General features: G+C 43.8%; 1 protein-coding gene and 1 long non-coding RNA gene across 8 annotated transcripts in view; one reads left to right on the top strand and one right to left on the bottom strand.

The window, feature by feature from the left end:
- LOC120402300 overlaps window positions 1-13,852 on the bottom strand; it is a 134,039-nt gene that overhangs the window by 22,106 nt on the left and 98,081 nt on the right. The window contains exon 4 of one of the 2 annotated variants that reach the window (XR_005597126.1): window positions 6,948-7,043. The exons of the other annotated variant lie outside the window; for it this stretch is intronic. This is a non-coding gene — a long non-coding RNA (uncharacterized LOC120402300). Of the gene's footprint in view, window positions 1-6,947; window positions 7,044-13,852 lie in introns of those variants that run through there. 2 annotated transcript variants of the gene reach the window in all.
- The window catches only part of USP12 (ubiquitin specific peptidase 12), a 112,067-nt gene that overhangs the window by 12,510 nt on the left and 85,705 nt on the right, over window positions 1-13,852 (top strand). The window lies entirely within an intron of this gene.

Below are 13,852 nucleotides of genomic sequence, written 5' to 3'. Positions count from 1 at the left end.
CTGGGGGAGAAGAGACCATAAATTCAAATCTGACCTCTATTAACTGTCTTATATTTCCGTGCACTTTGTTATCCTTCTTATTGACAAAGTCTGTGAACCCTAGAAAGCAGTCATCCTGTGTGAACTGCCACCCCATTTTACAAGTACATTAAAAGAGGTTTCATAAGGTCTCTACAAGCAGTGTCAGATATAAAACCCAACCACACTGCCTTTCCAATTGAATGTGCTTTGGTCACCCTATGTCTAAGGATATGTATTCACCTCAGAGTTACCCAGGTTATTGGCACCTATGTTAGCCTAGCCCAGGTGTCAGTGGCCACACTGTAAAGATCTGTCCTAATTACTGTGTCCTCACTGGTGTTGCACTCTTCTGTGTGTGTTGTTTGGACTTCTGGGGGGCATATCCTGGGGTTCGTTTGTGTTGTAGAAAGCTGAGCTGCCCTGTGAGTCTTTCCCAGTGAATTGTGGGAGAACTTGTCAGTCCTTTTGGGTGTATGTGGGTAATTGTGAGAAGGCATTTAACTTAAGTGATTTAACTGGCATCCTCGCTGCCAAGTGGGCAGATTACTAGCCCAAGTGAATGCATAACCTGGCCTGTAACCCACACCCCCAAGCAATGCCAGCTAACCTGGACTGAATGCATTACTTAACTCATGTGAGAGGTTTTTGTGTGTGCATGGAAGGGGGCTTCAGGCAACACCGGAGTAAGAGTAACATAGGCTAATTCTGCAATGAAGCTACATTATCAGAGCTAGTGATAGAATCGAGAAGTTCTGATCTCCAGTATATTTCTGCTCTTTAGTGAACAGTTTTGTAAGCAACTGGGAAACTGTGAAATTCTCTGTGTATTCTGGGATTATTTTCCTTGCTGCACATTGTGGGAAATTTACTGGAAGTCAAATCCTAGTAAGGCAAATAGAAAGGAGCATAAACACTGCCAAATTAAGTGCAAGTGTGTAATAAGAAAAGCCAAAGAGGAGTTTGAAGAACGGCTAGCCAAAAACTCCAAAGGTAATAACACAATGTTTTTTAAGTACATCAGAAGCAGGAAGCCTGCTAAACAACCAGTCGGGCCCCTTGATGATCGAGATACAAAAGGAGCGCTTAAAGATGATAAAGTCATTGTGGAGAAACTAAATGGATTCTTTGCTTCAGTTTTCACGGCTGAGGATGTTAGGGAGATTCCCAAATCTGAGTTGGCTTTTGTAGGTGACAAATCTGAGGAACTGTCACAGATTGAAGTGTCACTAGAGGAGGTTTTGGAATTAATTGATAAACTTAACATTAACAAGTCACCGGGACCAGATGGCATTCACCCAAGAGTTCTGAAAGAACTCAAATGTGAAGTTGCAGAACTATTAACTAAGGTTTGTAACCTGTCCTTTAAATCGGCTTCGGTACCCAGTGACTGGAAGTTAGCTAATGTAACACCAATATTTAAAAAGGGTTCTAGAGGTGATCCCAGCAATTACAGACCGGTAAGTCTGACATCAGTACCGGGCAAATTAGTCGAAACAATAGATAAGAATAAAATTGTCAGACACATAGAAAAACATAAACTGTTGAGCAGTAGTCAACATGGTTTCTGTAAAGGGAAATCATGTCTTACTAATCTATTAGAGTTCTTTGAAGGGGTCAACAAACTTGGACAAGGGGGATCCAGTGGACATAGTATACTTAGATTTCCAGGAAGCCTTTGACAAGGTCCCTCACCAAAGGCTCTTACGTAAATTAAGCTGTCATGGGATAAAAGGGAAGGTCCTTTCATGGATTGAGAACTGGTTAAAAGACAGGGAACAAAGGATAGGAATTAATGGTAAATTCTCAGAATGGAGAGGGGTAACTAGTGGTGTTCCCTAAGGGTCAGTCCTAGGACCAATCCTATTCAATTTATTCATAAATGATCTGGAGAAAGGGGTAAACAGTGAGGTGGCAAAGTTTGCAGATGATACTAAACTGACCAAAGCAGATTGTGAAGAACTTTAAAAAGATCTCACAAAACTAAGTGATTGGGCAACAAAATGACCAAACTGACCAAAGCAGATTGTGAAGAACTTTAAAAAGATCTCACAAAACTAAGTGATTGGGCAACAAAATGGCAAATGAAATTGAATGTTGATAAATGTAAAGTAATGCACATTGGAAAAAATAACCCCAACTATACATACAATATGATGGGGGGCTAATTTAGCTACTACGAGTCAGGAAAAAGATCTTGGAGTCATCGTGGATAGTTCTCTGAAGATGTCCACGCAGTGTGCAGAGGCGGTCAAAAAAGCAAACAGGATGTTAGGAATGATTAAAAAGGGGATAGAGAATAAGACTGAGAATATATGATTGCCCTTATATAAATCCATGGTACACCCACATCTCGAATAATGTGTACAGATGTGGTCTCCTCACCTCAAAAAAGATATACTGGCACTAGAAAAGGTTCAGAAAAGGGCAACTAAAATGATTGGGGGTTTGGAGAGGGTCCCATATGAGGAAAGATTAAAGAGGCTAGGACTCTTCAGCTTGGAAAAGAGGAGACTAAGCGGGGATATGATAGAGATATATAAAATCATGAGTGATGTTGAGAAAGTGGATAAGGAAAAGTTATTTACTTATTCCCATAATAAAAGAACTAGGGGTCATCAAATGAAATTAATAGGCAGCAGATTTAAAACAAATAAAAGGAAGTTCTTCTTCACGCAGCGCACAGTCAACTTGTAGAACTCCTTACCTGAGGAGGTTGTGAAGGCTAGGACTAGAATAGCGTTGAAAAGAGAACTGGATAAATTCATGGAGGTTAAGTCCATAAATGGCTATTAGTCAGGATGGGTAAGGAATGGTGTCCCTAGCCTCTGTTTGTCAGAGGATGGAGATGGATGGCAGGAGAGAGATCATTTGATCATTGCCGTCGTTCTTATGTTCTTATGAAAGCAACTGGAATTATGGGACCAGGGGGTGAAATTAGTATATTCCCATGATTCCTCTTCTGGCATCCCATGATACATCTGCATTTTATGAGCCAGCACCATTTTCAAAATGCTGTTAGGCAGCATGCAGGGAATGCTGCTGAATGCCATGATCCTGACAGTCTCATAGACTTTAATAGACTCATATATTTTAAGGTCAGAAGGGACCATTATGATCATGTAGTCCCAGGCCTGCACAACTCGTAAAACGGCGAGAGCCATATTACTCCAAAGAAAACAGCTGAGGGCCGAAAACCCCTGGCCCCGCTGAACCCCCCCCAGCGCCGCCCAGCCCCCTGAAATACCCCCCCAAGCACTTCCCACCCCGTGGAAACAAACCCTCCTTCCCCACCGAAACAACGGTATTGAACCTTGGTAATATGTTATAGCGGGCCCCTAAGGTAGTATAATTAGGGTAAAAGAAAAATGTCTTTTTGCTAGAAGTAGAATAAGATTTTCCCCAACTTTGTAATCAATTGCCCTGTTGAATGAATGAGGTGTGACTGAGGAAGGCATGGAAGGGAGGCACCTCCATACAGCTGCAACCTTTGGAGAGGGGATGGGAGCCAGACCAGATCAGTAGAACAGGTCAGCCACTGACTCCTCGCTCGCCTGCTCAGCCTACCCCCCGCCCCGGCTCGCCTACTCAGCCCCCGCACTGCCTGCCCTCCCGTTTGCCTCCTCAGCCTCCCCTTCCCCGCCGCCGACTCACCTGCCCCCACTGCCCGCCCGCTCACCTCCTCAGCCCCCCCCCCACCTGGCTCGCCTCCTTCCTCCCCGGCCGCACAGTGAGCCCACGTGGGCCGCATGTTGTGCAGGCCTGATCTAGTCTGACCCCTGCAGTCAGTATTAGTTGTTGTAGTAGTAATCACAGTTCAGGGTAATGGTACCTGTATTCCCCTCTGCAGTCTAGCAAGGGCTCTGGTAGGTGATTAGTTTTTCAAACCCAAAACAGGGGTTTTGCTTGTGGTTACTAGTTCATCAGCTTCAGCTCAGAACGAGCACATTCATGACTCTGAGAGTAATTCATTTATACAATTTGGGCCTTTGAAGAGATGGTGAATAGGTAATCAGGTAGACAGTGATTTTTCTTCTCAAGGTGAAGCTTCAGAAGGGGGATGGGTCATTTTCATTCCCCTCACCCCAAGTATTTCCTAGGAAATCCATTTCATATGTATTTTCCCAAAAAGTCCTTTGAAGTTCCTAATGCTTCCCAGAGATTGCATTAGTCAGATCTCCTAGAGAAATTAGGAGATTAGTTCCACAATAGCACATAAACAATGACATTTTTAATTCAATTTACTCTTGAAATCCTTAGTTCAATAAGATTTAACTTAATTCCATAAGGTTTGTTTAGGATATTGCAGGATATTGTTATATCTGTCACAGTAATTAATGCTGTATTTGTAGTCATGCAGCCAGATGGCTTTGGGAGTCAGCTACTGCGCTGAAGAGCCAGTTTGGGTAGAGGAGGATGAAACTGAGCAACTACCTGTGGATGAACTTTTCCTGGGGCAGCTTCCCTTGGAGGAGCACCATGTCTGGGCTTGAGAAATGAATTGAGTGGTGTGAAAGAATAGTGCTGGAGGCCTGGGATTACCAATAGCTGTGATACAATTTCAGGATATAGGCCACTTTCCCAGAGATGTATGGAACTCACCGCGAGCTGCTACAGTAGTGTATGAACATGAGAGTTCCTCTTACCATGGAGAAGTTTTTGGCCATCGCCATCTAAAAGCTAACTATCCCCAGTTGGTCAGTAGCTAATCAGTTTGGTACTGTTGCGGCTGTAGTCATGAAGATGTGCAGTGCATTAAAGTACTGATCCCCCCCGCCAGGTGATAACACTTGGTAGTGCACAGGAGGTTATTGATGGATTTGCATGGTTGGGGTTCCTGAATTATATTGGGGCCATTAATGAGATCCTTGTGCATATTCTTTTGCCTCCCACACCAGAATTCATAAACAGAAATGGATACATCTGAATGGTGCTTCAGATATGGTTGATCACCATGGAAGGTTTGCCAATATTGATGTGAGGTGGTCTGGAAAGATCCATGTTGCTAGGATCTTTAGAAACTCAGACTTGTTTTCGTCAATGAAAATGTGTCCTCCCAGGACCACTTTGGATGTTAATGGTGGTATGATTCCCATGGTCCTTCTAGGAGACGTAGCTTACCCTTGGCTTCTCTGGTGTATGAAGCCTTTAACTGGACATTTGGATAGAGAAAGGGGCTGTTCAACTATACTGGAGAATAACAGTGGAATGTGTATTCAGGATGCTGAAAGGGATATGCTGGAGTCTGCTGAGCAATATCTGCCTAATGGGATAATTGTTTCAATTGGAGAGAGCCTCACTGATGGGCAGAGGTGCAGAGACTTTCAGAACATCGTGAACAGCCAGAGAGGCTGCCTCTGAACACTACAGCAAATGGTTAAGGCTAGATGGTCAGGAATGCCTTGTGCTTTTACTTTGAGGTTAGGAGCTGAAGTTGTTAATGCCTTTTTTTGTTTTAACTAAAAAGGTTGTCTGTGACCAGATGCTTAACACGTATAATATTAGCAACAAGGGGGAAGGAATATAGGCTAGACTAGGGAAAGAACAGGTTAAAGAATATTTAGCTGTTAGGGTATGTCTACGCTGCAAGGGTCTAAGCCAAGGGTCTTTTGGATTTGAGTCCGGAGACTTGGTGTTTATAAGTCTGCACTTGAGTATCCACACTGATTTATGACCCTGGGTTTACAATTTCTGGACCTGGGTCTCGGACATGGGTCTCACACCTGCTCTCATGCATCCACACTGCACTATGCAGACCTGAGTCAAACCAGCATATCCCAGGCTTCCTAGCTCCCTCCTTAGCTGTAGCTACTCTAGTCCTTGGTTCCTGGTGCATTGTGGGAAAACTTGACTCTCCATCCTTCAGAACCATATTGGAAGTTGTTTTAGCCCACCAACACATCCAGCCAAGACATCTTTTGGGTCTGCATGCTCTCGGCAACCGGAGCCAACAACATGGATGAGGCACTATTTGAAGAACTTGTTCTGCTTGTTCTTTCACTCCCATTTCCGGAAACAGGCAGAGCATCCATCAGATGCTGGTGAATGTTTTGATGGCATTTTCTGACCTACTGAATGCACCTCTTAGCAGAGGAGGGAGATGGCAGATGCCAACTGGCTAATGCTGCTCACAACTCTCAGTATAGCTGCTGATGGGATCGTATCGTCAGGTGGACCTGGGATGATCAGCAGTGGCTCCAGAAGTTTTGCATGAAGGAAGTGATGTTTCTGGAGCTTTGTGAGCAGCTTCCCATGAAACTCCAATGTGAGAGAGGGTGGCCATGCTGGTCCAGAAACAGGTTGTATAACTATCTGGAAGCTCGCTACTTCTGACTTCTACAAGTCCATTGCTAACCAGTTCAGTGTTGGCAATTCAAATGAAACCTCCACCACCACAATCAGGCATGTGATTTGCTCAAACGTGGTGAATATAAAAAATGTCCTTGCCATACTTTCTGGTTTTGAGAGAATAGGGTTTCCCAACTGCACTCGTGCCCAAAGCTTGTCCTCCTTCAGGGAGCACAAGAGTACATAAACCACAAAGGCTACTACTCCATTGTTGTGCTGGCCCTTGTCAATCACAGAGGCTGATTCGCGGATGCCAACATGGACTACTAGAAAAGTGCATGATAGATTTTTCCATTAATTGGGAGTTTTCCTTCGTGAACAGACTGGGACTCTATTCTCATCAAATGACATCATCATAAATGGAGTAACTGTCCTCACTTTTATTCTAGGAGACCCCACCCTTGTGTTATGAAATTGTACACTGATTTCAGAGGCCCTGGCAAAGGAAGGTTTAATTACACTCTCAATAGGTACAGAATGGTGGCTGAATGTGCATTTGGCCAATTAAAATCTTGCTGGTGCTATTTACAGAACCGTTTGGATTCAAGTGTTATCAATGCTGTCTGCATTATTGTGGCTTGCTGTGCTCTTCACAATGTTTTACTGCATCATGACAGTGTGATTCCTGCCCGCCAGGCTCCTGCTTGATTGTGGTTGGCGTGCAGAGGTAGAAGGGCCTGAAAATAGAAATGAAACAGTATACTGTCTCAGTATTTCAGAAAAGTTTTATTATATCAGCGGCAGAAATTTCTTTAGAATCTCAAGGCCAAAACATGATATTTTGAATAATTATGCTTCAGTATATCTGAGGCCAACAGTTTTTTAGTTCCCAAATGCTGCTTGGACACCACTTAGAGTTAAGCAGAGTGTAAAGTTTTCGCACTTAATGGTAAAGTGAAATTTACAAAATTAATTTAGTGATATATTGTTAAACATTGCAGTCCACTTTAGCTTTGGGGGTTGAGTGCCACTTTCCAAAGTTTACTACCTATGGTTATATTATGCTTTTAGGCATTTGGGAGGACATAACAATTCTGGAGATTCCTGAATGGCAAAGGGATATTCTGTTCCAAGCTACTGGCGGCAAGCCAGATGTGTGTTGAGTTCCCACTACAGGAAAAATTTGCAGCTATTGTCACCTGGGGAAATCAACAGGATGCAGCGCTAGCTTCCACGGGGATTATTGTCTCTCTCTAAGCTGCTGAAAGCTCTCTGCATTCATGTGTTACCTTTGGGCAGCTATGGTTTACAACATAAACTGCATGGACTACATCTGTTTACGGATGACGTGCAAATGCGCCTGACAATATGGACTACTAATCTAGCAATACATAGACTATATACGCAACACAGGGACTGCTAGGAGTCATAATTTGGCATGTATCACCTAATTTCCTCCCCCCCTCCTCCCTGCCCCCTCTAAGGCATATTTCTGTAACAAAGAACTGAAAAGCACTTCCCATCCCCACCACATTTCTGGACTTCATACAACCCCCTGGTGTAGTTGAACAGTTAATTCATCATCCATGGATTATTCCCTCCTCTCTTCTCTCCCCCCTCCCCCCCATATCCATTCACTGGCAATTCGGTACTGTCTGGCGTGGCTGATTTTGTATTGTGCGGCATATTGTCAGGGAATGCAATGTAAAGTCTTTCTTTTAGCACAACACCACATCTTTGTAACAGTGTGAGAGTTTGTTCATTTAACTGTTGTTAGCACTTCCCAGTATCCATTTTGAATTCCATGTGGTGGGGATAGGAGATGCTGAGGTGCTGGCATGAATTCTGCCATGAGTGGATAAACACTGCTGCCCATGGCTTGTAATAATAATTGGATTGGATCATCAGCTGGAAATCCCTTTTTTCCCCTATATCAATAACAGAAATGAAAGTGGAAACTTGTCAGGCTCCAGCGCTACTTCTCTCTTCTTTAAGATTAACAGATTTATTTAGGCATACGCTTTATTTATTTGGGTCAAAGTCCTCTTAAAAGAGACAGGATGATGAGGAGTTCCCAGAGGTGTGGTTCTCATCTCTGGCTTTCTGATACTCCATCTTGAGCTGCTTGATCCACTCTCAGCATTGGTCATTAGTCTGTTGAATCCCCAACACTGACAGCTTCTTGGATTGTTTCTTGGTGCACATTATCATTTTTGGCACTCTTACTGAAGTCAAACATCTTGCTCATCTCTCACCAGAGACTTACCAGTATCTGACTCTGTCCTGTGACCAGGTAGCGGCGCTCTTGGCAAAGGACGACTACTCACTGGCCATAACTAATGCAGGAGACGGTTCACTCTGTTTCCAGTTTAGCAGTCAGAATAAAATGGAAAGGTTAAGTACTAAATAGCTGTACTTGAACCAGGGGGATTGATTCCATTACCTGGGAGTTGATTGGCTAGTCTTGGGATAGAAAGGCTAAGAAACATGGGCCCGTAGGTTTGTGGGATAACATTTGTGAACTTTCAGGACACGAGTCTAGGGATCCTAACCCAAGCTGTGTTCCCACTGCAAAACAACAGAGTTTTTACTTGAGTCAGAGTGGCTCTCAGGCTTGGACCCAGCCTGTTTGGATTCTAGAGGCTGGGTGGTAAGGGCTTACTGATTTGAATCAGGCAGACTTTTTGTGCGGACAGAAGGGGGATTTGGGCTTAAACTGAGTCTGAGCCTGGGCATTGCAGTGTAGACGTACCTTTAGGTGTATTCAAATCAACAGGGCTTGATGAAATCAGACCAGAGGACTTGAGGAACTAGCCAAAGCAATCTCTGAAGGCTCATAGATTCAGGCTTATAGATTCAGACTTTAAGGCCAGAAGGCACCATTGTGATCATCATGTCTGACCTCCTGCACACTGCAGGCCACGGAACGTCACCCACCCACTCCTGTAATAGACTCCTAACATCTGGCTGAGTTACTGAAGCCTTCAAATCATGGTTTAAAGACTTAGTTTGAGAGAATCCACCCTTTACTCTACCTTAACCCAGCAAGTGACTCGTGCCCCATGCTGCAGAGGAAGGCGAACCCTCCCCACCGCCCAGGTCTCTGTAAATCTGACCTGGGGGGAAATTCCTTCAGTTAAACCCTAAGCTGGTTGGCGAGCTCCACCATGCAGACACCTGGGAAAGAATTCACTGTAGTAATCCAGAGCCCTCCCCATCCAGTGTCCCATCTCCAGCGGAAAAAAGGAGATTCTCACATTTTCACATGGCTCTAGAAGGTGGGGATCTAGGAAAGACACCAAATACTACAAGACTCATGCTGTAAAATAAACCCCTCCTTCCAAACACACAACACTGAACATAGGAACAGCCATAAAAGTCCATCTAGCCTAGTATCCTGAAACATTAGCGATTATCTTTGAGAACGCATAGAAGCTGAGTGACGTCTCAGAGGACTGGAGAAGGGCAAATATAGTACCTATAAATGGCAAAAAATTCATTAACACGGAGTTAAGGTTGCCCGGTGGTAGCTCATGCCCTTCCAGAACAGTATGTTCAGCAAAACTCAAATTTCTGAAAAACCAGGAATACAGAATTAAGGTGTATACACACACAACCTTAATTCTGCTTCCTGGAGCTGACAGTAGCCACTAGGAATTATCTGCACGTGCGCTAGCTGCTTTCAGGGTCTTAGGGTAGATTTACTGACTCATGGAGTCAGTAGGTGGGGGCAGGTTGGTAGAGGGTGTATTTTGTGATACGAGGACATCTTGGTCTGAATTCCTGTGAGTGATCAAAGGAAAGAGGTGCATATATACCTTGAAGTTCCAGTCTGGATCAAAATGATCCAGACTGGTATAGGTTGTGTCAGAAGCAGGGCACTGGGGTCTTCTTGCCATGGGTGTTGTCAGTAGTGAGGTGCAATATGAGGGCACCCTGTGGATTTAATTATGGGTAGAGGGAAAATATAGGTTTAGGCAGTATCCTGTGTGTAAGTATTGAAGGGGTTGTAAAAGGGTATGAAATAGTTGTTAAATTTACTGGTGGAGTACTCTGTCTGGGAAGTAGGTTAAGTGTTTGAGTATAAGGCAGGTGTAGGTAGCAGCTGTCCTTTACTTATCTCTGCATTAATAAAGTTGAATTTCCTGTTTGTTTTTAAACAGGAAGATAAATGTTGGTAGGAGTTATTGGCCATTTAGGTAGTTGCAGTTCTCATCTAGATTTGTAGTTGAAACGTTACTGTGGCTAGGTAATTCTAGCTTTTATATAATGCTTTCATCAGTAGATCTCAAAGAACTTTACCTTAGGCTGGAGGCCAAATTTAGGTTGCGAAGTAAGAGAGAGAAGTCCAGGACCTCCATGGCAGCTTTATCTGAAATGCTTCCAGTTCCATGCGCAGGGCCAGTTAGGCAGAACTGCAGGGTCTTAATGCATGGATGAGATGATGGTGTAGGAAGAAGGGGCTTAGATTTATTGGGAACTGGTGAAACTTTTGGAAAAGAGGGAGCCTGTACAGGAAGGATGGGCTCCACCTAAACCAAAATGGATTGCTGGCACTTAAAATTAAAAAGGTCATAGAGCAATTTTTAAACTAAGAGCTGGGGGAAAGCCAACATATGCGAAAGAGCACGTTGTTCAGATAGAGACATCCCTTAGGGGAGGATCTATTAATGGAGATTCTCTATGTCCTAGTGAGGAGAGGCTGGTAGATGATAAAATACAGGTGAGATCTGATGAGAAACAGTCAAATGAAAAAAAAGTCCCATTCAATTACATCATGTAATGGCAGACTGCTAAAAAGTGACAATTTTTTTAAGTGCTTATATACCAGTGCTACAAGTCTAAATAATAAGATGGGTGAGCTAGAGTGCCTCCTATTAAATGAGGATATTGATATAATAGGCATCACAGAATCTTGGTGGAATGAGGATAATCAGTGGGACACAGTAATACCAGGGTACAAAATATATCGGAAGGACAGAACAGATCTTGCTGGTGGGGGAGTGGCACTGTATGTGAAAGAAAGCATAGAATCAAATGAAGTAAAAATCTTTTATCAACCAAACTGTACTATCGAATCTCTATGGATAGTAATTCGATGCTCTAATAATACTGGTCTACAATTTTTGAGACGTCGTCTGGTTCAGAGATAAAATGTGCTATTTATTATGTATTTTGATGTGTTGAATTCAAATATGACAATTAAAACAACTGATTGGCTTCTGTTTGTAAGATATTTAAGTTTTTACATTTGATGTCTATGTATATTGTGTAGATAGTAGAGTTTTAATCATAAATTGTAAACCTAGGTCTTTTCATGTGTTTATGGTTGCTTTATATGATAATATTTCACCTGTCCTGTTTATGTAACACTTTAAAAATCAGCAAAAGGGTTATATAACTAAAATTTATTATGAAACAAAAGGCAAAAAGCTATTATGTACATAGTTTAGTCCTATTCAGTGTCTACTCGGCGCTTCTTGGCTTGTCTCTTATATTCATTAAATGGAGCATCTCTTGTCACTGTCCAGCAATAGTCTGTAAGCATTGATGGGCTCCATTTGCCCTGATAGCGTTTCTCCATTGTTGCAATGTCCTGGTGAAATTGCTCGCCGTGCTCGTTGCGCACTGCTCCGCAGTTCGGTGGAAAAAAATCTAGATAAGAGTGCAAAAAATGTATCTTTAGTGACATGTTGCAACCAAGGCTTTTGTATGCCTTGAGGAGGTTTTCCACCAACAACCTGTAGTTGTCTGCCTTGTTGTTTCCGAGAAAATTTATTGCCACTAACTGGAAGGCTTTCCATGCCGTCTTTTCCTTGCCACGCAGTGCATGGTCAAATGCATCATCTAAGTTCACGAATCTGAGGACCAACAAAGACACCTTCCTTTATCTTCGCTTCACTTAACCTTGGAAATTTTCCACGGAGGTACTTGAAAGCTGCTTGTGTTTTGTCAATGGCCTTGACAAAGTTCTTCATCAGACCCAGCTTGATGTGTAAGGGTGGTAACAAAATCTTCCTTGATTCAACAAGTGGTGGATGCTGAACACTTTTCCTCCCAGGCTCCAATGACTGTCGGAGTGGCCAATCTTTCTTGATGTAGTGGGAATCTCTTGCACGACTATCTCATTCGCAGAGAAAACAGCAGTACTTTGTGTATCCAGTCTGCAGACCAAGCAAGAGAGCAACAACCTTCAAATCGCCACAAAGCTGCCACTGATGTTGGTCATAATTTATGCACCTCAAAAGTTGTTTCATGTTGTCATAGGTTTCCTTCATATGAACTGCTTGACCAACTGGAATTGATGGCAAAACATTGCCATTATGCAGTAGAACAGCTTTAAGACTCGTCTTCGATAAATCAGTGAACAGTCTCCACTCATCTGGATCGTGAACGATGTTGAGGGCTGCCATCACACCATCGATGTTGTTGCAGGCTACAATATCACCTTCCATGAAGAAGAATGGGACAAGATCCTTTTGACGGTCACGGAACATGGAAACCCTAACATCACCTGCCAGGAGATTCCACTGCTGTAGTCTGGAGCCCAACAGCTCTGCCTTACTCTTGGGTAGTTCCAAATCCCTGACAAGGTCATTCAGTTCACCTTGTGTTATGAGGTGTGGTTCAGAGGAGGAGGATGGGAGAAAATGTGGGTTCTGTGACATTGATGGTTCAGGACCAGAAGTTTCATCCTCTTCCTCTTCCTCGTCTGATTCAAGTGAGAGTGATTCTGGTGCATCAGGAACCGGCAGTCCTTCTCCGTGGGGTACTGGGCCTATAGCTGATGGAATGTTTGGATAATGCACAGTCCACTTTTTCTTCTTTGACACACCTTTCCCAAGTGGAGGTACCATGCAGAAGTAACAATTGCTGGTATGATCTGTTGGCTCTCTCCAAATCATTGGCACTGCAAAAGGCATAGATTTCCTTTTCCTGTTCAACCACTGGCGAAGATTTGTTGCACAAGTGTTGCAGCATATGTGTGGGGCCCACCTCTTGTCCTGATCTCCAATTTTGCAGCCAAAATAAAGGTGATAGGCTTTCTTAACCATAGTGGTTATACTGCGGTTTTGTGATGCAAAAGTCACTTCACCACAAACATAGCAGAAGTTATCTTCACTGTTCACACAAGTCCGAGGCATCTCTGCTCACTTTGGCTAAACCAGGGGTGGGCAAACTTTTTGGCCCAAGGGCCACATTGGGGTTGCAAAACAGTATGGAGGGCCAGGTAGGGAAGACTGTGCCCCCTCCCAAACAGCCTGCCCCCCACCCCTTATCCACCCCCTCCCACTTCCTGCCCCCTGACTGCCCCCCTAAGAACCTCCAAACCCATCCAACCCCTCTGCTCCTTGTCCCCAACCGACCCCCCTCCATCCACCCCCCTGACCGCCCCCTTCCAGGACCCTACCCCTTATCCATCTTCCCCCCCCCCCCGCCCCTTTCGGAATGTGGCCCCGCAAACATGGGCAGAGAACTCAACAGGAGCAGGGGCAGCCGCACAGCCAGAGAGAAGCGGCGGTTTCCCCTTCAAAGGGCCGCTTCT

This window comes from Mauremys reevesii, linkage group 1 (genome assembly GCF_016161935.1).
Source record: "Mauremys reevesii isolate NIE-2019 linkage group 1, ASM1616193v1, whole genome shotgun sequence".
NCBI lineage: Eukaryota > Metazoa > Chordata > Testudines > Geoemydidae > Mauremys > Mauremys reevesii.
The sequence above is the reverse complement of the archived record's forward strand: the minus strand, read 5'-3'. Positions and strand labels throughout refer to the sequence as shown.